Genomic DNA, 26,556 nt, shown 5'->3' with positions numbered 1-26,556 from the left:
TGATTATTTAATTTTTTCTCACATTTTTCCTTGTTGGTCATTGAACATGACTTTAATTTTGATCCTGTGTATTTTTTATCAAGCCAAAATTTTGTAAAAGAACAAAGTTGGAGGGTTTATTCTACATAACTTCAAATATAAATAAATATATAAATCAAGAAAGAAAAATATAGAGTGCCCCCAAATGCCAAATGAACACACACAGATGTGTGGTTGATCAATGTTAATAAATATGCCAAGGTAGTTAAATGGGAAAAGATTTTCTTTCCAACAAATGGTGCTGGTACAACTAGATATCCATTTCTAAAAATATGTACCTCAACCCTTACCTTACCCTATACATGCAAAATTAATTTTAGATGGATCCAAGACATATTGTAGAAGTTAAAACTATAAGTTTTAGAAAAATAAGGTAGAAGAAAATCTCTGTGGCCTTGGGTAGGCAAAGGTAAAAAGTATGAACCATAAAAGAAAAAATCAATAATTGGACTTTATTAGAATTAAAAAATTTATGCCCTACAAAAGATATGTTTAAGAAAGACAAAGACCTGGAGGGGCACCTGGGTGTCTCAGTCAGTTAAGCATCCAACTCTTGATTTCGGCTCAGGTCATCATCTCAGGGTCCTGGGATTGAGCCCCGAATCGGGCTCTGCACTCAGCAGAGATCCTGCTTGTCTTCCTCTCCTTCTGCCCCTCCCCTGCACTCTCTCTCGCTGTGTCTCTCTCAAATAAATAAATAAATCTTAAAAAAAGAAAAAAAAGACAAACACCTGGAGAAAATATTCACAATACACATTTTTTTTTTAAAGATTTTATTTATTTATTTACTTACTTATTTTAGAGAGAGAACACATGCACATGCACGTGAGCTGGGAGGATGGGGAGAGGGGGAGGACAAGGGAGAGAGAATCTTGAGGCTACTGCGTGCTGAGCACAGAGCCCCACCCAGGGTTTTATCGCACTACCCCGAGATCATGACCTGAGCTGAAACCAAGAGCCTGATGATTAACCGACTGAGGCACCCAGGCACCCCCACAACACATATTTCTGATAAAGGACTGGTTTCTAGAATATATAAGAATTCCTACAACTTAATAAGACAAATAACCTCATTTAAATGAATAAAACATTTGATAAGGTTTTCATAAGTAAAGGTATATGAAAGACCAAGAAGCCCATGACAAATTGCTCAAAATTATGAGTCATTAAAATCACCATAAGATACATCACACATCAACTAGAAGGACTACAATTAAAATGTCCGGAATTCTGCTTCTGCCCATGAAGGATTAACTGCCCCAGGCATTGCCTTCTCAATGTAAATATCAAACTGGACAAAATATTTGCAACAACCATTTCCAGACATTGAACAACAAAGGCAGAGGCCTGGGATCACTGAGAGAAGGGAAACAAACAAGGTCAGTCCTATAAATGCTCCATTGTACTTCCTGGAAGCAATTTCCAGGCTGCAGGGTAGGGAGGATGAGCCCAAATGAAGCCTGGTAGCCTCCTGGAGTTGTGGATTTAAAAAGACAGACATTGGAGTTTGGGGAAGCCAAGGTGGCTGGAATTTGTGAGTCAGAATAAGAAAGAAAAAGGAGCTGTACAAAGGTAGAGTCTTTTCTTTAGAACGACTACAAGCTGTTCTAAAACTTACATGGCAGTTCAAAGGACATAGAGTATGTTGAACAAACTTGAAGTAGGTATAAAAGCTCAAGTTAACATACTCCCAGAATTCAAGACTTTAATGAAGCTACAATAATCAAGATATCATGGCATTAGTATTTAAGATATCTAAATAGGTCAGTGAAACAGAAGAGGGAGTCTAGACGTACATATATGAACAGTTAATGTTTGTCAAAGCATTAAGGTAAGTCAAAAGTTGAAGGACGGACTTTTCAACAACAAATGCTGGAACAACTGAATATCCATGCAGAAAAAAAATAAATAAACCTGAACCCTTACTTCACCCTTCAAAAAGAATAGAGACCTAGATGTGAGAGCTAAAACTCTACAACTTCTGAAAACATAGTAGAAAATCATAACCTTGGGTTAAGCAAAGATTTCTTAGGCTACGCAAAGCCAATCTATAAAAAAACAATCCCCAAAGAATATCAAATTAAAAGCTTTTACTTTTAGAAGAAAATTATTTTAAAAAATTAAAAGGCAAGCCACAAGTTGGAAAAATATTTGCAAAACAATGTTCTGATAAATGTCTTGAATCTAGAATAAATAACATATAATTCAATAAGACATAGCAAAACATTAAAATGAGAATTTGAACAGACATTTCACTGAAGGTCTGAAACTAACAAGCCCAAGAAAAGATACTCAACCTCATAAGTCATTAGGGAAATGAAAATTAAAATCACAGTGAAATACTATTAGCTATCCACTGTAGTAGTGTCATATCTAAGACATCTTTGCCTAACCCTATGTCATAAAGCTTTTCTTCTGTTTTCTTCTCATAATTCTAAATTTTGGGGTCAGGTCTGTGATCCACATAGTGTTAATTCATATATATGAGGCAACATATGGAATGACATTTACATTTTGCATAATGATAGCCAATTATTCCAGCACCACTTGTGTTTCCTTTTCCCATTGACTTGCTTTTGCATATTTGCCAAAAATCAATTGTCCCTATACGTGTGGTTCTACACCTGGACTCCTTGTTATATCTAGTTAATCTATTTGCTTATTTTGATGCCAGTGCCATACTGTCTTAATTAGTATAACTTTAATAAGCCTTGAAATCAAGTGTTAGTCCTCCAACTATTTCATTCTTTTCAAAAGTTGTTTTGGCTATTCTAGATCATTTCTATATAAATTTTTTAATCAGTTTGACGCTTCCTACAAAAATAGCCTCCTGAGATTTTGGTTGTAACTTTTTTGAATCTGTAAACTAATGTGAGGAGAATTTACATATTACAACATGAGTTCTCCAACCCCTATTCAATGTAGGTCTCTTCATTCATTTAGATCTACTTTGTTTCCAGTACTATTTTATAGTTTTTGTACAGGTAGAGTACATGATTTATCTCTAATCTTCTCATATCCTCTTGGTGTATATGGAGCATCATCAGTCTAAACATCCACACTAAATTTTGTTGGGGGTTTATCCTGTTTCTGTGGGTGGCCACAACTTCAAGGAATGTGTCCATTTTCTTCAGATAAAACATTAAAAAGAATATCACCTTTCTAGCTCAAGTGAAAAAAACCTTGAGAAAAGATTTTAATTGGCCCGGCTTCCTTTTTTTCTTTTTTCTTTTTAAGATTTATTTATTTATTTATTTGACAGAGAGAGAGAGAGAGCACAAGCAGGGGGAGCAGAAGAGGGAGAAGCAGGCTCCTTGATGAGCAGGAAGCCCTGTATGGGACTCGATCCCAGGATCCTGGGATCCTGACCTGAGCAGAAGGCAGACACTTAACCAACTGAGCCACCCAGATGCCCTGGCCTGGCTTCTTCTATATACGTGACTCTGACTTTATCTGTCAGGAGTGCCTTTTCAGTAAAACAGAAGATAATAGTGGCTTCATAATAATGGCTTATACAATTGGAGGATTATCTTTCCTTCAATAACAAAACTAAGGGAAACAGTCAATAGCTAGCAAAGCGGCTCGAAACCCAAGCCCTTCCCATTGTTCTGTTCCAACATCTCTGATGTTGGCTCATGTCCTCATGCTTATTGCATTATGGTTACCGAATTGGTACTGCATCTCCAGGTACTACAACTGAATTTCGGCTGGAAAGAGAACAAACTGGCAAAAGGACAAGCCAAATGTGTCTGTTCATTCTTATCAGGGAAGCAAAATCTATCCTAGAAGTACTATTCAGCAAACTTATATCTCGTTGACCAGAAAAGGGCCACATGGCCACTCTTAGCCACATGGGATCTGGGAAATGGATTATTTTATTTTTTCCAACCTCTGTGATAGAGGAGGAGAAGGATTATATTTGAGCATGGGGTAAAACAAGCTATAATGTCTGCCACACTGATGAACACTGTGCCTGGAAGATAGAATGGCGTTATTATTCCAGCCTGGGTTATGAGCCTGTCTCTGCAGTTAGGGGAGGACACAATCTGTGTTCACAGGAGAAAGTTCAGGGCATGACTAGGTTGACAGAAATGATGGTTATCAGTGACACACTGAGTTAAGGCAGAACTCTGGAATTTCTCTCTTGGGATAATGCAATTGGGTTAAATTCTCAGGAGCATTCTCTTTTATTTAAATTGGAGTAGAAGCAGAGTTTAGATAGACATATCTTGTCTATTCCTAAGGCCTAGTAAGATTTACCTAGAGAAGAAACACTGTGTATGAAAAAAAGTAAGAGCATGGGCCTGAAGCCAGAGTTCTGTGTTCAAACCCTAGCATATTACCTAGATTTGTCATAGTTACTAAATTACTCAAGTCTTGGAAGCCTCAGTTTCCTCATCTATAAAATGGAGATAAGTATTCTGAATGGCCATAGTATTTGGGGGAGCTTAAATAAGATAACTTATATACAGCATCTAGTTTCTACTTGACAGTTAAAAATGTCCATTTTCTTCCTTTTTGCTTCTTTTCTCTATATTTCCCTTTTATTTCTTCTGATTAGCTCTAAAGCATCTCCGAAGCTCCTATTTGTGCCATTCCCCAAAGGATTCCTTAAATGCCAAGTGAGGTCCAAATTTTTAGAAGTTTGCATAATATTTGTAAAAGAGCCATGGAAACATATATGTCTGGCCAAATGACCCTAACCTTCTCAGGTCTAACCAGATGACAGCGTTGGGAAGCCCTTCTCCGCCTGGCTGTGTTCAGGATATGAACTTCCCTCATGATTCTGAGATTGATCTGTAGATAGTAGAGGTCAATTCCATCATATTTCCTTAGGAAAGCCTCCCCTGCTTTTCTAGTCAATTCATACATTTTCTCCGCCCCCATGTTAACATGTATATCTTTGTCCTAGTACTCACACAATTCTAATCTTGCATCTGTGAGGCTGTTTTTAAATTTAGATTTTGTATTTCCGAAGGAAAGGATAGTATTTTCGTTTGTTCGCTCCTGTATCCTAAGTGCCTAGGCTAGGGATAGGAGATGGAGAACATTCCAGAGGGAATCAGTACCTTTCCTGAGTTTTCCCTGAAACACATCTTCACCCTTCCCCTTCCCACAATTTATCAACACTTGCTTGGATTCTAGGACTTAGGATGCTGCTTTATGCCCAAGAGAGTATGTTATGTTTCTCTGTCACTAACAACTTAGGGTCTTGTTGCCAATGATTCACTCCCTAATTTATTCATTCACCTGCTGAAATAGTTTTATGGAAGAAAATAGTCCATGCAGTTCTCTTTTTTATTTTCATAAATGACAGGACCTGCTTGCAAAAAGCGGGGATTGGGATAAAAGGCTCTAAAAATTCATTTCCACTCAAGCTGATGGGACTAGTACAATATGCAGTTGAATGGACATTGCCTGTCCTACAGCCACAGAAGAATGGGAATGCAAGTTCATGGTTGCCTGTTGGGGCCTCAGATTCAGAGTTTAGCCCTTTTAAGAGCTGTGCTAAGAGGTTTCTTCACTGTCTACCACCTCCTATTTGGAAACCCATTTGACTTTTTCCATTAGTGTTTTTCCTCTTTTTGAAGTGTTGTAATTCAGCCTCAGTGTGTGGTCTGGCTTCATTCTCACAAGAGCAGAGACTAGAAGACCTGAGCCAAACTGTGGTGGGCCAATGATACAAATTGCCTCTATTTTCCATTTTAACAACAATTGTTTTTACTTTAACAACTCTGGATGCTGGAACTTTCCTTGGGGGGGGGAGGGGGGAGTGAAGAGTGGAATTTTGAATATCCATGAATAAATAAATAAATAAAAATAAAGGGATAAATCTATGGGAAATAGCCCACAAGAAGAAAAATGATTATATATCACTAATATTATTTATAAATCTTGAATTTAAAAAAAAATGCTTATATGTGATTTGCCAGGAGTCACCAAATTGGTACGTGCTACAACTTTGCCACCTCAAACCCACTTTCTCTGTTTCATAGTATATTATACTCCCTTTAAGATCCCAATCTGGGCTTGAATCCATATGTTCCCATAAGTCAGCCACTCTTGAACCTGAACCAATTCCTAACCTCACTTTTTAAATACGTTAATGGGGGATATGTCCACATTTAATATCCTCTGCTGTATTCATTGCCTTTCTGGTTACCCATAATTGGATGATTACAGAAGAGCAATCTATTGTAGAGTGCAGATTGTGATGCTTCTCTCACTATGTTGAAATTTATATTCATAACATAAATTATGTAATAAATCATACAGTAAATGCAGGAACAAACACGTGGCTATGAACTGAAATCCAACATGACACTCGCAAATAAATGGTGAAGTATTAGACAAACCATTTGTTTTACTACCTCAACTTTTAAAGTCTGCTAAATGGGATAATGATTCCTGTCTCCACCTATATTGAAGCATTAAAGAGGACTTGTCTGTAACGTAACTCTAAAGTCATCTGGTTCCCAGATGCGCTGGTTTTTATAATAAGATCAGAGATAGATAATCAGCTTTATTCATTATTTACCGCATAGCTCAATATTCAACTAGTTTTAAATTCAGAAGTTTTAAAACACTATAATTTATCCTATCATTTTGTAAGAACAATTTGTCCACAACTTACATTCACCCTATTTTTATTAATTATAACCACAAATTCTGAGGTTGTGTCTTCTTATATAGTTGATATATTACTTTGTCCCTCAGGATCTGAACCTATGCTTTCAATTCACTCTGAACATATACTTTGGATTATAATTTTTTTTAATTATTATTGTCGGTGTTTACTCCACTTGTTCATTTCTTTATGTATTTTTTTCAGTTCATATTTATTGAACACATTATATGTGCAAGCCTCGGAGATAACCCAAAAAAAAGAAACTCAAAGTCCCTCCTTTCAGTAGGTTACATTTGGTGTAGGAGTAGGTAAAGTCACAGAGAAAAACAAAAGAAAATATTGCATAGGGCATGATAAGATAAATAATGATCTCTCTAAGGAGGTAACATTTGAATAAAGATCTGAAATATGTGAAAAGTTAGCCTGGGGAAAGAGCATTCTAGGCAGAGGGAAGAGTAAGGCTGAAGGCTGAGAAGGAGCAGGGGTGGGGAGGAGCACCAGAGAATTAGGCAAGGGCTGGGTCCCACACGCCTTGTGGCCCATGATAAGTCTTTAGGATTTTATGCCAGCGTGACACCATGAAAGCTTTGGGTAAAGGAATGGTGTTAGTTTTAATACTATAATGACCTATCTGTTTCTTTGGGAAAAAAAAAATCAATTAATAAGTATATATTGCAGGTTTTCTTTGTGCAGGATTTAACTTCCATTAGTGAGGAAATAAACAAGAATACAATTAGAGGCCTGGCTTTCAGAATCTGCCAGTGTATTAGAGCAGATGATCACAAACAGATAAAAAGATGGGGGTGGTAGAATTGGATGAAGGTAACTAAAAGGCACAAACTTCCAGTTATAAGATAAATAAGAACTAGGGTTGTACATGCAACATGAGGATTATAGTTAACACTACTGTATGGTTTATAGGAAACCTAAGAGTGTAGATCCTAGATCCTTTTGTTTTGTTTCTTGGAATTTTTTTGTATCTGTATGAGATGATGGATGTTAACTAAACTTATTGTGGTAATCAGTTCACAATATATGTAAGTCAAATCATTATTCTGTATGTTCCAAACTCTACAGAATTATACAGTGCTATATGTCAATTATATCTTTTTTTTTTTTAAAGATTTTATGTATTTATTTGAAAGAGAGAGAGAGTGATCAGGAGTGAGCAGGAGTGGGGGGAGGGGCAGATGGAGAGGGAAAAGCAGACTCCCTGCTGAGCAGGAAGCCTGACAGGGGCCTCCATAATAGGGGCCAACCCCAGGAGTCCCAGGATCATGACCTGAGCCAAAGGCAGATGTTTAACCCACTGAGCCACCCAGGCGCCCCTGATAATAAAGCTGGAAAAAATGCTTTGCATCAGGAGACTGCATATGTCAAATTAGTGGCATGGAATGCAGGACAGAAGATTGCAACATGCTGTGTGCCAAGTATTTGAAAATAGGCACACCAGTGAAGGGAAGAATAATATGATGTTGGTTGGAGAAAGAAGGCTTGAATGGGGACTTGAACAACTAACAGACATCAAAAAGAGAGGGAGAAAAAGAAGATAAAACAGAATTTAATACATAGGACTCACAGGGCATTGAGGATTCTAGACAAATGCGATAGGAGAAAGGAATGTTCTTGGGAGCTACAGGACCTAAGATTGGACAGGCAGAAATTTTACCTTCCAAGCCAAACAGAAAATTTTAGATTTATGGATGAAGATACTGTCAGAATTTGTTCAGTGGAGCAATGAAAACTATATGTGAGGAAGACTAGATCTGCAGGGATATGAAGGAAGGTTCAAAAAAATGAAAGAAAGTTTGAAGTAATGTAACACAATCTTTATATTTTACATATGTAAAAACAGGAGCCCAAGAAGTGAACTTATTTTTTCAGGTTTTTATGGCCTGTGAGGATCAAGGAAGGGGAGAGAGAGAGATGTGAGTAGGTGGCTGAAACCCAAGACAGGACAAATTTATACAGTGATGGCAGTACAATGACCAAAAGGGAATGGTTTAAATGGATGTATAATAAAATATTGAGAGGTTATTTACATTTTGCACAAAGATATTTTCACTTTTTTATTGAAATATAACTTGCATACAGTGAAGTATACACTTTTGAAATGCACAGCTTAATAAATTTTTGCAAAGGGAACATACTTATGTATCTAACAATCAGATGAAAATATAGGACATATGGAAGATATAGAACATCCAGAAAGCCTCTCTCCTAACAGTCTACCAATTAAAATGCCTTCAAATGTCAACCAATATCCTCACTTCTATCAACTAGACTCATTTTGCCAGTTTTGAATTTTAAATAAATGAAGTTATACAATATAGGTATTCTTTTTTATTTTTTATTTATTTATTTTATTTCAAATTCCAGTGTAGTTAATATAGTGTTACATAGTTTCAGGTGTACAATATAGTGATTCAACACTTCCATACAACCCCCAGTGTTCCTTACGACAAGTGCACTCCTTAATCCCCATCACCTAATATAGGTATTCTTTTATGTCTGGCTTCTTTGAATCATCTATCAGTGAGTTTCACCTAGTTGTTACGTACAGCAGTAGAGTTTTTCTTTATTATGACTGTATATCATCCCATCGTGTAAATGTACAAATATTAGTGGAGATTTGTGTCCAGTTTTCTATTGTGACTAATACTGCTATGAATATTCTCGCACCTTGAATTAGTGTATAATGGTATGTATTTCTCTTGCTTACATAGCTAGGAGTGGGATTGTTGGGCCATAAGGTATGATACACAAAGCTTTATAGATATTGTCAGTTTACCAAAATAGTTATAAAAATGTATATTACCACTAGTGGTATGCAGGGGCTCATCATCCCTCAAGCTCACCAATACTTCATGTTGTCTGATTGTGATTTTAATTTGTATTTCTCTGATTACTAATAAGGTTAAGCACCTTTGGACATGTTGATTGGACATCTGAATATCATCTTTTTCAAAATTCCTGTTCAAGCCTTTGACTATTAAAATTAAACGGGCTTTTTCTTACTGTTTTTAGACATTTTTCATATATTATGGGTACATGTGTTTTGCCAAATATACATATTGCTAATGTGTTCTTAAACTTTAAGGCTTGTCTTTGTACTCTTTTTTTTTTAAGATTTTTTTTTTTTCAAATAATATCCGCGCCCAACATTGGGCTTGAACTTGCAACCCCATGATCAAGAGTCATGTGCTCTACTGACCAAGCCAGCCAGGCACCCCATCTTTTTACACTTTTAATGGTGTATTTTTGATCAACAAATTTATCTTATTGTAATAAAATTAAATCTATTCCTCCACTTCTTTCTGGATAGTGTTTTGTGATTTAAAAAAAAAATACTTCAAAAAATATTTTCTACCAAATGGACATTTTGATATTTTTGATCTTGTACAACCTTACCTTTTTTACCTTTTACATTTATATCTGAAATCTATTGGGACTGAATTTTGTGTATGAGGTCTTAGGTAGGAATAAATTACCACTTTTTCCATAAAAATTCAATTGATCCAGTACTATTTACCAAAAGGACTATTCTTTACTGAATTTTAGGAACAATTTTGTTGTAATTGGGTAAATATATGTGAATGGGTTTACTTCTGAATTCTATAGTCTATCAGTCAAATTGTGTATCTATGTACAATATAACATATTTTTCCTTATAGTTTTATAAAAAACTTGATAACTGATTATATAAATCTTCCAAATCTCTTCTTTCTCAAGATTATCATGGTTATTCTTGGCCCTTTGCCTTCTTATATAAATTTAGCTTTAGCCTGTCATTTAAAAAAAAGTTGGTAATTTAACTGAAATTATATTGAAACTACAGATAAACTTAGAGAGAATTGGCATCTTAAGAATACTGAATCCCCCAGGCTCGGGCCATAGTGGACTTCTTTTCCACTTATTACAGTTTTCTTTGATTTCTCTTATAATATTTTATAGATTACTGTATAGAGCTATTACAATTTTCATTAGATTTATTCCTAGGTATTTGGTGATTTTCAAGCTATTATAAATTAATCTTTCAACTTTTATTTTCTAAATGTTTGTAACTAGGTGTATAAATGTAATTAATCCATATAGAACATATAATCAGCAATATTGCTAAATTTTAATAGTTTGTATATTTCTTAGATTTGTGTATTTTCCATCCTTTTATTTATGCTTCATTCTGAGTTATATTCTACTAATCTATAATCCAATCACTAATCCTGTCTTCTGTAGTTCTTAAATTGCCATTAAACTCATCTTTTAATTCTCAGTTTCAATTATCTAAGGTTTATATTTGATTTCTATTTTAAATTATGTTGCTATTTAGTGAGCTTTTTCAAATGGTCATCTGTTTTATTAAATATATTAATCTCACTTATTTAAGAATCTATGTTTTCTCTTTGTTCTGGTTATTTGATTGCTTTTTTGGACATATTTTGTCAGTTTTTATTTAATGCTGGAAAATATGAAGAAAAAAATTGTAAAGGCTCTAGATAGCGTCCTATGAAGAAGACTTAGTGTGTTTGTTTTTCCAATCAAATTTAAGTATAGGCAGATTACTTTCATCCAAGCAATACTGGTCTATTTTTAGTTGGTTCTTACTCCTTATATGCAACGCTTACAGGAATCTCAATGTAAAATAATTTCAAGTGTTTGAATGGGAGCATTCTTATATTTGTAGGAGCTGAACAGTTCTTTTTTTCTCTCTCACATCCTGAGATTTTCAAACTTTCTGCTAAACTATTTAGCTTCTGAGCAGAGTTTCAGAGTTTCTCCGTCTCAGAATCAGTGAGTCCTTAGGGCAGAAATTTTATGTAGACTGTCAGAGTCACTTTCCTGAAGTCCCTTGATTTGGGGTCCCTCAAATTATGCCTTTTCTAATAATGCTGAAGTCCAGTTTTTTGTCTTCCAGTAGTTTCTAGGCTGCTGCTTTGTGATCAGTTTCTATGTTCAGGGGTAGGAATTGGCAGTCAAGGTGAAAAAGTGGAGACATATGGAGGGTTCATTTCAATGCATTTCCCTTCTTTTCAGGAATTTGGTTCCTCGATTTCTTGTTGCCTTAGTTATTGGAGAATAATTTAAACAGTTGTTCCTTTTTATTTTATTTTGTTTAATTTTGCTTAGCTCTAATAGTTGATCTCAGAGGGAGGTTTTGTCTAATACGATTACTGCATCACAGCAAGAATCTCTGAGTTATAAATACAGTTTCAAATATGTAAAATGATATTAAAGAAAAACATTGAGAAAAAGAAAATCCTTCTTTCCATTATTGTACTATTTTAGGGTTGAGTTTTGGGGGTTTTTGTTTGTTTGTGTTGCATATTTATTATAATTTTGCAATCCCAATACATGGCATTTAAGAAACTTTATAACCAGGCTCCAGAACAACTTCTCCAATACCATCTCCTAACATATCTCCTAAACCAAGCTGAACTTCTCAAGGCTTCAAAAATACTTCATGCATTTCCTTGTATCTGCATGCAAAAATGACTATTTTATATGCCCAGAACTAAGCTTCTCAACTGGTAAATCTGGAATATTTGTATGTGGCCAAGGGATTAAAGGTGTGATAAGATACGGATCCCTTCAACTCACAGGGTAACTGGTCAGAGTCAGGAATGGCCAGAGCACTCAGGGAAGTTGCCTCCAGCTGAGAATTACTTCCTCATTTCCCACAGCCTGCTATAAAAATAGTATATGTGCTATGATACGAACAAATTTGGAAGCAGTGGCCAAGAATATTTCCCTCCACACTCTTCCACATTCCCATGTACAATTAATTTTTGTTCCATGAAAGGTTTTGCTCACTATTTAAGACCCTGCACAAATGTAATCTCCCTTCCACTCACTTTATCCATTTCTATAACAACATAATGTTGTAATTTTGTGGCTTCTGATATTGTACCAAATGTATGGGTTTTGAAGTTAGAAAAACTAAATTTGAATCCTACATGAGGTCTTGTGGTCATTGGTAAGTTTCCTTTGAGTGTCAGTTGTCACATCTGTAAGATGAGGGAAATACCTACCTACCTCATTATTTTAAAAATACTTATTGAATGCATATTTTATGCTAACCACTGAGTTGGTCATTAGATTAAGAGACAGAATGTCCATGAATGCATATAGCAAAGCACAGGAAACATCTTTTAATTGCTAAGTTTAAATTTTACTTCTCATTATTTTAAGATCAATAAATTAGATTGACAGAAGTTGGCAAAGGACTGGCACCAATTCATAGAGGTTCCAAATTTTAGAGCCTGAGTAAATACGCAAATTGTACCCTGCAGCAGTCAGTCCTCTAACCTCTTATTGTTCTACATATAAATTCTAAACAGTCTTCTTTGAAAGTGTATGAAAGACTTCTTTTATTTATGAGATTCATGAATTTGAGTAGGAGAATCATACAAATTATATGTATCTTAGGTTTGCTTCCCAACTCATGGTTATCTTTCTTGCAGTAGCTCATTTGTTGAACCCAATAGGTTGTCAAGAATGCAGACCCTAAATCAGTCAAACCTGGCTTTAATTCCCACCTCTACCATTTACTAGGTATTCATTTCACATTCATACTATGTTCATTGATTAGGCAATCTAGGCTCCAGCTTCGTCATCTGTTAAGAAAAATGTAATAATTGTATATGAATTGTAGGAATTTTGTGTGGATAGGAGGGGATTCTACATGTAAAGCTATTATGGCATGGCACACAGTAAGTGCTCAATAACCACAGTAAGTGCTATTGTTACTTTCCCAACCTTACGCTCTCTTCCAAGAGTCTCAATGCATTAGCCAAGGAGCAATTTACTCTATTTCCTTCTTCCACCACCATTTTACAGAGTCCTCAATCCCAGGTGAGAGTGTTGGAAAAGGTTTTCTTTCTCAAATGTATTTGGGCAGCCTAGTTATTCCACATAAATCAAGTACCCCCTTGAGGTTCCCCAGTTTTTAAAAGCATGGGAATGTGGGTTGTCTTGGCTTCACTGCCTTTGTCCGGTGTGTAGGATGTCCTGGCAGTCCATCCACTTGAGCCTGAAATTTGGCCTTGGGGCTGGGTTCTGTTCACTTCCTCCTAAGTAGGCTTTCAGGCCAGGAAAATGTTGTAATAGAGTTTCTTCTCTCCAAAAAATCCCCAGAGATTCCTCCTCTTGGACTTGAGGGTAGACAATCAAATACTGCCTTCCTTGGATGTTTTTTAGTTTAGCCAAGGATTAATTTTTCAAATCGTCTGCTTTAATAAATATGTCCAACCCTTCCATTCATTCTGTATTTGAACCCGATGTCAGGGGGCTGTTTATATTTAAACCCCTTCCCCAAACCCATATTCTTTTCCTTTGTGACCATTTAACCTGCCTGCCCTTGTGTGTGTGTGTGTGTGTGTGTGTGTGTGTGTGTGTGTGATGCATGTGTTAGGCTGTTAGTGGGTTGTTGATTTTTCCTTTTACATATTTAATCTCTTTTTTTCTATTTTAATACACACTAGGGAACAATAGGGATTATATATGTATATTCTAACATGAAAGGCAAAGGAAAAAATACTCTGTACCAAGAACAAAATAGGCAGGAAATGGGTATGGAGAATACCCATTTTAAGTTTAGTTGGTAAAAGCACAAGCTCATTAGGGATGGAGAAAGTGCTTCCAGAGGACAACCCTAGTAAAAAGAAGAGACCCCCATGGTCCTGATTCACAGTCTTTTTATTTTAGGCTGTGATCCTGAGTGCCATGTGAAAAATGGATGAAAAGTAATATTGGACCAATTTATTGAAACCCATAGGTCATGGAGTAGAAATCTTTAAATACACTGAGGGATGCATACAGTGGCACAAATGGTTGCACTGTCCTCCAAAAGTTAACCTATAAGGGGCACCTGGGCGGCTCAGTTGGTTAAGCATCTGCCTTCGACTCAGGTCATGATCCCAGGGTCCTGGGATCGAGCCCCAGATTGGGCTCCCTGCTTGGTGGAGAGCCTACTTCTCTCTCTCCCTCAGCTTCTCCCCCTGCTTGTGTTCTCTCTCTCTCAAATAAATAAATAAAGTCTTTAAAAAATCTTAAAAAGAAAAGGTAACCTATACAAAGCACTGTTGCTTGTAAGCCCTTCACTTATCTGTACCCAGGATTTGTTATTTTCTCATCAAAAGCGCAGAGAAAGGTGGGGGCTATGCAAAGAATTACCCTGGGCACCTTCTAGAATAAGGGCTTATGAAGAGTCATGAATAGACTCTTAGACTGTGAAATTGGCAAGCTTCACTCTTCCTTCTTTTGTCTGGGCCACCATCCACCTTTCCAGTTACTACATCTTACAAGAGATATAGCAAATATTCCATTCTTACAGAACGTGTGGGAAGGATTAATTCATTACATGATCCATGACCAGGGGCAGTGGAAGATCAAAATACATCTGCCAGAATCTTTAGATCTAGCTTTGCTTACCATCCCTACCTTCACCTTTTATTTTCTCTTCTACCTATAATGTGTATAAAGAAAGGCCTGGTTTGTCATGTTGGAAGGTTACTGGAGCCTTCTAAAATGTTCTTAAGTGAGGTTTTATATTCCCTGAAGTTTGACATTTCCTGAATTTTCATTAATTCTGATGACTGGGAAATTATCACCTAGTGAAATCTGTAAAATCAAAGTAGCCATAGGCCTCTCTGAAATACCAGCTTTAAAAAAATGCTTATGGAGACTGGCAAGCTAATTGGCTTTTCTAGATGTTTCTTCTTACAGAACAGTTACAATTCTGGGAAGACTTCCAGGAGAATTTGATCCAATAATAAGCACATTATTCAGAGATCCATAACGATATCATCAGATTCAAGTACAGAGGCACTTTCTTGGAATGATTGCAATGGAAGAGAGATGCAAAACTGACAGTAAATATTTTCACAATTTTCAATAACAGTATCATGAATATTATATTGGCTAGTGAATGGTGTTTTATCAGTTTCAATATTTTGACTAATAAAATTTATGAATGCTTCATTTAAACATATTACAGATGCTATTGCTATTGGAATATTTTTGTTAACCACAACTTTGACAGATAACATTGCATTTTTTTTTTCTTAAAGCTAAGCCAACTTGGTGCTGAGTGAAATCTATTGTGTATCATGACTTTGTTTATCAATCCAAATCAAAGACTACTCCTAGAAGAACGATTATACAGTGTTTAATCACTATTTACAGTACCCTGTATTTTTCTCTTGAATAGACTTGGGTTCATCTCTTATGATGAAAGTTTGGTTTTTAGACTATGTTGTAACCAAGGTATCCCCTAGGAGCTAGACAGAAAGAGCTTCTCCAGAGAGTTCTAAATAAGTATTACACCATATTGATGAAAGATTCATGTTGTCAGTTACTAGAATTATAGAGGTAGCCTAAACAGTAAAGTCAAACTTGAGCCCTCTGTGGAAAGAATCTGAAAGCAAAGAAGATCTAAATAAAGGTCAGGTGTAGAAAGTATAAGGAAAGGAAAGATGTTCCAATGGTTATATGGAGTTTGTGAAAACTAGGATTAGACAAAGAACTGAAACAGAGGAGACAAAGTTCTGTTACAGGTATGTCTCTTGCTTCAACAAGCCAGGCTTTATCTTAAAAATGGTCGAACTGACTGGGACAGGCAAGAAGCTCTTAAAGAGAGGCTTTCCTAACTTATGCCTTCTCTGAGATATCTCTTTTACCAAAGGGCCTGGAAACTTTAATTCTAAAACCAAACTATAACATCAATTGTTTTCAAGTAAAAAAAAGACGTTAATGCAATTTTTATAGTGCAAAGGCTCTCATATGTTAGCACAGGCTAATGTTTCCTATTATAAGCCTTAATTGGTCTCTGAAATTAATAAGTATGTAATAGGGAAGTATTTTCTATCTTTTGGAATATATACAATAAATTATCTATTTTACTAGGCTTAACATTTAACATTTTCTGGTGATCAAAGAGAACAGAAGGAAAACATTTTCTTGAAATCAGAATTTTAAGAACCATGATCCCCTATGTATCTTCTCACCTTTTTAAAATGGAGTGGGGTTCTCAGTTTTTCTAGTTTCTTTTTGCCAACTCATGCCCCAGTTACATTCAACAAATAATTATTGAATGAAATGATGCACTTGGCACTATAATCATAGGAATATTATCAACAATAACAACAAAAGTCATGATTTCAATTAGGTATGTAAAATTTTGTTAGAAAATACAAACACAAATTCAACTGGTAACAGTACAAAACTACACCAAGCAGGGTCAAAAGACAGACGTCTTCTTCTAACTATAACAAAGTAGGTTGTATGAGAGTAATACTGATGCTTAGGCTAACTACAGGGAAAAAAAATTAATAAAATGTAAAACACAAAAACAAAAACAGCCAATTGGAGGGATTGGAGAACAGCCAAGAAGACCCTGGAAAGAAGAGAAATGCATTAAAATAAATCATACATTTGCCTCTGCTATTTTTTCCTTGGGACATTTGGTAATTCAAAGCACTGAGTGTAGAGGCTAGCAAAAAAATATCAGGTTAAAGTTTTCAGCAAGCAAACTGGGTTCAAGAGATTAAAAAATTGAAATTCAAGACCACCAAGACAAGCAAAATTTGAGATTCCAAGATCCCAGTGAATAAAGGAAAATCACAGAGAAATGAAACCAACATTCTCTGTACAATACTTAAGGGATTTCCTAACTCCTAAGCTACTCTTGTGTGGGCCAGATTTAATAGAAAAAAATTTAAAAATATCTGATAAGGAGTTAAAAAATGAAATACATTTTATCAGTCTCATAATGCTACAGAAAAGAAAAAAATATTGAAATTTAGTGTTCACCAAGGAGAAAGGGCCCTCATAAACTGAGGACCTAGTGAAAGAACCTCCCTAGGTTTCAAAGCACACCAGAAATAAACCAGCCTCCAAAACCACCGAAATATAAACAAAAATTATTTCAATTTTTAATTGAAACAACTTAACCCACCCATATTTTAATAAATCTCTGGTAAAAAAGAAAGAGTCCATAAATTTTTATATATAAGGTTTAGCATATAATAAAAAATTACAAGGCAAGCCAAAAGATAAAACCAATCATTGAAAATCAGGTGGAAAAGCCCCCGATTATAGAAAAAGATACATAGATGACCCAGATATAGGACTTCCCAGATAAGAATATTAAAAGAATTATTATCACTATATTCAAGAAAAATAGGTACAAAATGGAGAATTTCACTATAGAAGCAGAATCTATAAAACAGAATCAAATGGAAATTCTATAACTAAAAAAATGCATCAATTGAAATTAGTAATTAAATATTATGAACTCCAAGTAAGATAAATGCAATAAAAGCCACACCTCATTATGGGATAGAAAAACTGTTGAAAACCAAAAATCTAAAAGATTATTTTAAAAGCATCCAGGAAAAATGACCACATTACTTTTATAGGTGCAATAGACCAAGAATCAACTTTTCAGCAGACAAAGGACAGTGGAACATTACCTTTAAAGTTCTAAAAGCAACAGTAGCAACTTACAACTCTATAATCAGTAAATTAAATTTAAAAAAATTAAACAAATTTAAAAAAATACAGTTTTCAGACCAAGAAAGATGCATTGGCAAGAAATTATCATTAAAATTAATATTAAAGGGGATTTTTCTGACAGAAGGGAAATGACTTATGATTAAACATGGTAATGCAAGCAGGAATGAAAAACAATAGAAAGATTACTTCTTTCTTGTGGTGCCTCAGATGCAGTAGACTGCTGTAGGATGAAGCTGAATATCTCTTTCCCAGCTACTGGCTGCCAGAAACTCACTGAAGTAGATGATGAACATAAACTTCATACTCTTTATGAGAAGTGTATGGCCACAGAAGTTGCTGCTGATCTGGGTGAAGAATGGGAGGGTTATATAGTCTGAATCAGTGGTGACAATGGCAAACAAGGCTTCCCCATGGAGCAGGGTATCCTGACTCATGGCCGTGTCTACCTGCTGCTGAGTAAGGGGCACCCCTGCTACAGACCAAGGAAGACTGGAGAAAGAAAGCACATATCTGTTTTGGGGTTGCATTGTGGATGCCAATCTCAGTGTTCTCAACTTAGTCCTTGTAAAAAAAAAGGGGGGGAGAGAAGGATATTCCTGAACCTACTGATACTACTGTGCCTCCTCACCTGGGGCCCAAAAGAGCTAGCAGAATCCACAAACTTTTCAATCTTTCTAAAGAAGATGATGTCTGCCAGTATGTTGTGAAAAAGCCCCTAAACAAAGAAGAACCAAAAGAAGCTAGAACCAAAGGGTTCATGATTCAGTATCTTGTTACTCCATATACCCTCCAACACAAACACTGGCATATTGCTCTGAAGAAAGAGTGTACTAAGAAAAATAAGCAAGAGATTGCAGAAAATGTTAAATTTTTTGGCCAAGAGAATGAAGGAGACCAAAGAAAAATGGCAGGAGCAGATTGCCAAAAGACGGGGGCTGTGTTCTCTGAGAGCTTCTACCTCTAAGTTTGAGTCCAGTCAAAAATGAGATTTTCTAAGAGTAACAAAGAAATAAAATCAGACATCAAACAAAAAATAGAAAGATTAAATATAAGAGAAAATATAAATGAATATTAATACATTAAAAAGCAATAGTAACAATATTTTATATGATGTAAAATATATGCAGATTTAAAATACATTACCAAGGGGCACCGGGGTATCTCAGTTGGTTGAACTACAGACTCTTGATCTCAGCTCAGCTCATGATCTCTGGATCTTTAGATCAAGCCCTGCGTGGGGTTCTGTGCTGGGCCTGGAGACTGCTTAAGATTCTCTCTCTCCCTCTCCTTTTGCCCCTCCCCACCTAAAAACAAAAGTTACCAAAACAAACAAAAATAAGATGCAGATAGTTAAATGGAGTTAAATAAGATCTTTGGATTTCTGGAAATTGGATAATTTACTAATTTGAAATACAGTCTAATAAATCAAAGACAAATCTTGCAATCTCTAGAGTAACAACAAAAAATAATTAACATAATTAACAAACTAAGAGAGGGAAAATAAAATAATAAAACACATAGATTAAAAAATAAATAAGAAAGAAGAACAGAACTATTAGGAAAATAGAAAACATATAATAAAATGCTAATTCAAATAAAAATAGAGCAGTAAAACTTTATTTTTTAAAAGATTTTATTTATTTATTTGAGAGAGGGAGAGTGCAAGTGAGAGAGCACAAGCAGGGGGGCAGCAGAGAGAAAGGGAAAAGCAGACTCCCCACTGAGCAGGGAGCCTGAAGTGGGGCTTGATCTCAGGACCCTGAGCCAAAGGCTTAACTGACTGAGCCTCCCAGGTGCCCAGCAGTAAAACTTTAAATGTAAATTAATAAAGCCATCCAGTTAGAATTCAAAATTGTTGGGCTGGATAAAAATAAAACTCAACTATAACCTATATAAGACACAGCCTTTAAATGTTTAAAAGTAAAAAATTTAAAGATAAAGTTAGGGATGTCTGGGTGGCTCAGCCAGTTAAGCGTCTGCTTTCAGCTCAGGTCATGATCCCAGAGTCCTGGGATTGAGTCCAGCGTCAGCTCCTTGCTCAGCAGGGAGCCTACTTCTCCCTCTGCCTGCCGCTCCCCCTGCCTGTGCTCTCTCTCTCTCTCTGACAAATAAATAAATAAAATCTTAAAAAAAAGATGAAGTTATCAATCCAGTATGAAAATATGACAATTCTAAATTCTTCTGCACAATCATATTGCGAGATTTTTTAGCACTGGCCTCCAGAAACTGATAGGAAAAACAGGCAAAATATCTTAAAGATTATTAAGAACATGATCATTAATTCACCTTAGGATAAATTTAATGTCAATTTTATAGCATACATAATCTTTCATAATACAAGCTTTTCAAGTGTGACATGAGTGAGCCTCTCTCTCATTCTCTCTTTTCTCCCTTCCTCAGTCCCCATATCCAATCTATCTATTGCTGTTACCTTCAGAATATATGCAGCACCCATTTCCCCACCCTAGTGCCTGCTACCACCTTCCTCTGAGCCACCACTGATGGAGCTCTGAACAAATCTTCCTGCTTCTATTCTTTCTCTTTTACAGGTTAGTTCTGGCATGGTAGTGATTCCCTATTTCACAGAAATTATAACATAGAATCCTTACAGTGGCCTATATAAGTGGTTCTCTCTATTTGCCCAGAGGAATTATTTCCCTTCTTCTGTTCTGTTCCATCCTCAATGGCCTTGTGGATATTCTTCCAATCACCCCAGGTGCACTGTCAACTTAAAATTATTTTTCTAGGCTTTCTTTCTGCCTAGAATTCCCTACCCCATATACCCACTTGGTTAGATTTCTCATTTCTTTCCACTATTTGCTTGAATTCCATCCTCTCAATAAAGACTACTGTAGTAGATTTTGTCATCAGCATCCACTTCCTCTCCCTAGTGTAAGGTTAGACTTGGCCATCTGACTTGCATTGGCTAATGAGACATAAGGGAGAAAGAAGCTTTGGCAGGTTGTACTTTGCTATATTCCCTCCTTCAACCGATATTATGACTAAGAAAATACTGTTCTTGCTCCATTAACCTCTGTACAGGAAACAAGATGATGGTCATAAACAAAGTCTGCTGCCTCCCATTGGTTGTTGACATCTATTCTGAGTGAAACAAAAATATCTGTCATTATAAATCACCAAGATTTGGAGTTGTCACCACAGCATAATCTAGCCTATTTAATCTACATTGACCAACCTCTTCAGCTCTGCAAATGGTGACCCCTCCTCCTGCCTTCTCTGTTCTTTTGACCTTCATCTACTTGATTCTCTATTCCATAATGGTTATCACCACCCATTTTTTTTGGAAATCATCTTCAAGGGTCACTTGTGCTTCTATGCATCTTGGTGGGTATGCCAAGAATGCAAAGTCCTGATAGCTCTTTAACTGGGACGTTCCTCACAGTTGTCTTGATAGCAAGCAATCTTGAAAGAGAAGTTAATGTTTCTCCCTTTGAGCCAAAGACAAGACCTGCTTACTGCTTGCTACAAAATAGTGATTTCTTCATATCCTGTGTTCCTCAGTAGTGATAGAACTCTACTGCATGCACAGCATCCATCTGGTCCCATCTGCATAATCGCCACGCAAAATAAGCTAATGTTCTTGCTGCCTGCTATTCTGTGCATAAGAGAACCTTGTCTCTGACCCAGGAATCTTATATTTTCTGTCAGCAACCATGAAACAGTAACAGGGTATCTATCTGATTAACTAGAAAATAGGTAAAATCCCAGATTACACATTCACATTGTATTACTGACTTAATTATTATGTTTGTTACTTACTTGTGTCTTCCCATTAAAACGTGATTTCCTTGAAAGTGCAGAAGATTGATTTATGCCCAGCCATTAGATTAGTCTTAGGACATAGTAAAATACTCATTAAGTATTTCTTTTCTTCTTCTTCTTCTTCTTCTTTTTTTTTTTTTGAGAGAGAGAGTGCACATGCGGGGTGGGGAGAGGGGCAAAGGGAGAGGGTGAGAATCTTAAGCAGGCTCCACAGGCACTGCTGGTGGTGGGCCTCCATCTCACAATCCTGAGATCATGACCTGAGCCAAAATCAAGAGTTAGGACTTAACGGCCTGAGCCACCCAGGTGCCTCTCAGTAAGTATTTCTTGATTAAATGAATGAATGATGAGCAAACTTTATCACAAAATAGTAATCACCTAAAATTAGATGTATTTCATACTGGGAGTGGAAGCTATTTAGAGAATTTATATGTTCCCTTCTATAGTTAAGATTATATAATTCCCTCCAGTGTATATATGGAGGGTATTATGCTGAGTGAAAATAAGTCACTCAGAGAAAGACAGGTATCATATGATCTCACTGATATGAGGAATTCTTACTCTCAGGAAACAAACTGAGGGTTGCTGGACTGGTGGGGGGTGGGAGGGATGGGGTGGCTGGGTGATGGACATTGGGGAGGGTATGTGCTATGGTGAGCGCTGTGAATTGTGTAAGACTGTTAAATCACAGACCTGTACTTCTGAAACAAATAATACATTATACGTTAAAAAGAAAAAAAAAGAAGAAGAAGATAGCAGTAGAGGAAAAATGAAAGGGGGGAATCGGAGGGGGAGACGAACCATGAGAGACTATGGACTCTGAGAAACAAACTGAGGGTTCTAGAGGGGAGGAGGGTGGGGGGATGGGTTAGCCTGATGATGGGTATAAAGAGGGCACGTACCGCATGGAGCACTGGGTGTTATATGCAAACAATGAATCATGGAACACTACATCAAAAATTAATGATGTAATGTATGGTGATTAACATAACATAATAAAAAAAGTTTAAAAATTATATAATTCTATGAGTGTTATAAGCAACCTAATACTATAAGAAATTATAAAAAGGCATGTATGAGAAATACTGAGGAATTCTGTTTCCAAATAATTTAGGGACATGGTAGTATGATTTTTTTTTCACAGAAGTTAATATATAGAAAAGGGCCATTTGGATACAATTTACCAGGAATATGGTGTGTGTTTGCACGTGTCTGTGTGTGCATTGAAGGAATTGTAAGAATGGTTGAGACTAAAATAAAATAAACTCTTGCATCCAAATTGATATATTCGGTAGAGTGGTGGTAAGTTTGAAAAAGGCATATAAAATTTCTTCCAGTTGAAAATGGGTTCTTTTGACACTTGAAATGGAGATATGAAAATTCATTTTTACCTTGGTGAATGGCTGGCAGTGAAGCAAGATTGTTGCAGATATTTTATCTCTGGGGAGTAGGTGGGCTTGACATCTGGAAGGAAGAGGATAGAGCTCATCATTTGGGTCGAGCGGGAGGAAATGAAAACTCAGAGGTGGGTCAGAACATCTTTAAGAAGGAGGAGGATTTTGGCAAGTGACTAGATAAAGTTCCAGATGGATTGGCTAGTGGGTGAATACTGCAGATGATGGAGGGGAGAAAGTTCAGTTCAGTAACTCATTGTGTGGAGTCACATTAGGTAAAATTAAAAAAAAAATTCTAAAGTTTTTTCTTTTTCTATGTCAGAAGAAGTGTAGAGGATAGGAAGGAACACATCTTATTTCCTGAAGTTCTTTCTAATTACCTAGAAAGCCATGTTTATGTTGCCTAAAACACTGCAGTAAGGATCAAGCTATCTTTAGTACATAAGCCAGGTAAAATCTTTGATGTCAAATCCAACCGTTTCATACATTAAAGTTTGACAAGGCACAGTGCTCTGAAAAGACTAAGAAAGTATAAATTCATTTCTTTTATTGCTTCTCATGAATAATGAACTCTTAATATTCTTTAAGGAAGGCAGGTGTGGTGATGAGCACTGGGTGTTACACACAACCAAGCCTAAATTTTTAGATAAAGCCAAAAGGACACAATCATTTGCTTGGAGTCAACATATTCCAAATTTCCCCAGAAATTGTGGACTGGCACAATACACAAAGAAAAAAAAGAGAGAAGAGGGAAAATATTTTTCTGATTTCTTACAATAATAATCTTACATTCATGAGAGGCCATGATCTTTCTATAATACTTCAAAAAAAATAAAGGGATTTAGATTATGATGCAACAGGCAATGGGTCAATAAAGAGATCTGTTAGATATCTGACTAATAAAATACTTCTGGCTTTCTTCCTGAGTAAATCCTTTAAAAGAGAAGACAAACTTTTTAAATTGATAATTAATCTCAACAGCATTGGAAAATGAGAACAGTGATTGCCTGGCCCAACACACAGAAACAGGCTACACAGGGCATGACTCACAAGGTACCATGCATATACAGCAACCCTGTACCAGAAGATTAGAAATGTGGAGGGATTCCTGTATGGTAGAAAGCAGGTAGAATCAGATTGACAGGGCAGCTGCAGAGTAACGAGGTACAAAAAAAACTTACAAACTATCATGAGAGATAGATCAAAGTAATTAAATGTGAGGAGCAGAATATTACCTAGGGGATCTGTTTGGGTGCCTATAAACTTCACAGGAACTAGACCTTCCTCTGTCTCCTGGTTTGGTTAATCAAGAGGATTAGCAAAGGTATTTGGACAATATCCCAGGTAGCTAGCAACTCTGCAAGAGGAGACGGAGCCCTATATCCAGAAGACAAGCTATAATTATACCTCATACAGGCATATTCTATTCATTTCCCACAACCAATCATGTAAACAGTTCTAATAAAACTTGAACAGCTGTTAGCAAATGAGACAATGAACAGGCAATAATGAATCACCAGATATATGAAGAAAATCCAATAATCAGAGTAACATAGAAGAAAATTTCCCCCATAAAAATTAGCATCTTCAAAGTAAATGTACAAGCAACAAAATCCTAACATGAATGAAGAAAGAACTATTTAATGAAATATGTGGTAAAATGTAGAATCTGAGGATAAAAAGAAAAGTTAAAAGCTTCTCAAGAGACAAAAACAACTTCCTTACAAAAGAACAAGAATTAGGTTAGAATCAGGCTTCTTCCTCAATAACAGATGCTACAGCACGAAAGGAGCTTTTCAAGTTCAGGGAATATGGTGGTGAATTTAAGTCTTAACCCTATATCCAGCTAAACCATTAATTGATAGAGTAAAATAAAGACATTATGAAACATCCACACTCATAAATTTCCCTAATCACAGACCTTCCAAAAGAGCATAGGGTGTTATGCGCAACTAAGAATCGTTGAACGCTACATCAAAAAGAAAAAAGAAAAAAAAATTATTTCCAGCAAAATTAGAAATGAATCCAATAGGGGCGCCTGGGTGGCTCAGTCAGTTAAGCATCAACCTTAGGCTCAGGTCACAGTCTTGGAGTCTCTGGATCAACCATAACATCAGGCTTCCCTGCTCAGCCGGGAGTCTGGTTCTCCCTCTGCTTCTTCCCCCCACCCCCTCTTCTGTTCTCTCTCTCTCTCTCTCCCCCTCACTCTCTCTCTCAAATAAATAAATAAAAATCTTAAAAAACAAAGAAAGAAATCCAATAAATAGGACTAAATGCGGTAACAGACATACGGTAAGAAAAATGTTAAGTCTTTGTAATAGTTGGTTTCTAATGTAAAATATAATAGTAAAACATGGACCTAAAATCCAGATGCACTGAAACTCAGAGTAAAGGGGCATTTAGAAATAGAGGAATAAAAATAGGCAGTTCTGAGAAAGAGGAAATTGGTTAGAGGGACAGGATATTACTTAATCCTGGACTTTATAAAATAGGTTGTTAAATTAATGTCACATATCACTAGTCAAAATTAACATGAGCAGAGTCAGATCTATTATAATGATCAAGATTTACAGATTGCTTAACATTATTCGAATAATGCGGACTTACACAAGATCTATCTATTGTTACTATCAGAACGATTTTTGAAATGAGAAGTAATTTAACAGCTAAATACAGAAGAAAATATGCAGGAAAAGAAGAAAATAGAGCAATAAAAATAAATAAATAGAATTTAGTGTGAAAACCAACAAATGGAACAAAGAGAAATAATTCTTTGTGACAAAAGATGCACTCCATTAAGAAGATGTCCAAGGCATTAATGTTTCTAATAGCTTTAAAAATTACAAGGGGAGTTAACAAATAAAAATGTCTAGAGAAATTTTGGGACACCTGGGTGGCTCAGTCAGTTAAGTGCCCGTCAGTTCAGGTCATGATGTCAGGGTCCTGGGAGAGAGCTCCGCCACGGGTTCCACACTCAGCAGGGATTCTGCCTGAGGATTATCCCCCTCCCTCTTCCTCTGCCCCTCCCCGTACTTGCACTTTCTCTCTCTCTCTCTCTCTCTCTCTCTCTCTCTCAAATAAATAAATCTTAAAAAAACTTCTACAGAAATTTTAAAACAAATGAAAAACATGATTTTATGAATATATGTTTATATATATAATTTTATATGCATATATGTAACTATATTTTATAAACAA

General features: G+C 36.1%; 1 long non-coding RNA gene and 1 pseudogene across 1 annotated transcript in view; both read left to right on the top strand.

The window, feature by feature from the left end:
- Positions 1 to 26,556, top strand: part of LOC118020824 — a 112,949-nt gene that overhangs the window by 1,055 nt on the left and 85,338 nt on the right. The window lies entirely within an intron of this gene.
- Positions 18,197 to 19,426, top strand: LOC118020823 (annotated as a pseudogene).

Source organism: Mirounga leonina, unplaced genomic scaffold (genome assembly GCF_011800145.1).
Source record: "Mirounga leonina isolate KUSES-001 unplaced genomic scaffold, KU_Mleo_1.0 Mir_174, whole genome shotgun sequence".
Classification (NCBI taxonomy): Eukaryota; Metazoa; Chordata; class Mammalia; order Carnivora; family Phocidae; genus Mirounga; species Mirounga leonina.
The sequence above is the reverse complement of the archived record's forward strand: the minus strand, read 5'-3'. Positions and strand labels throughout refer to the sequence as shown.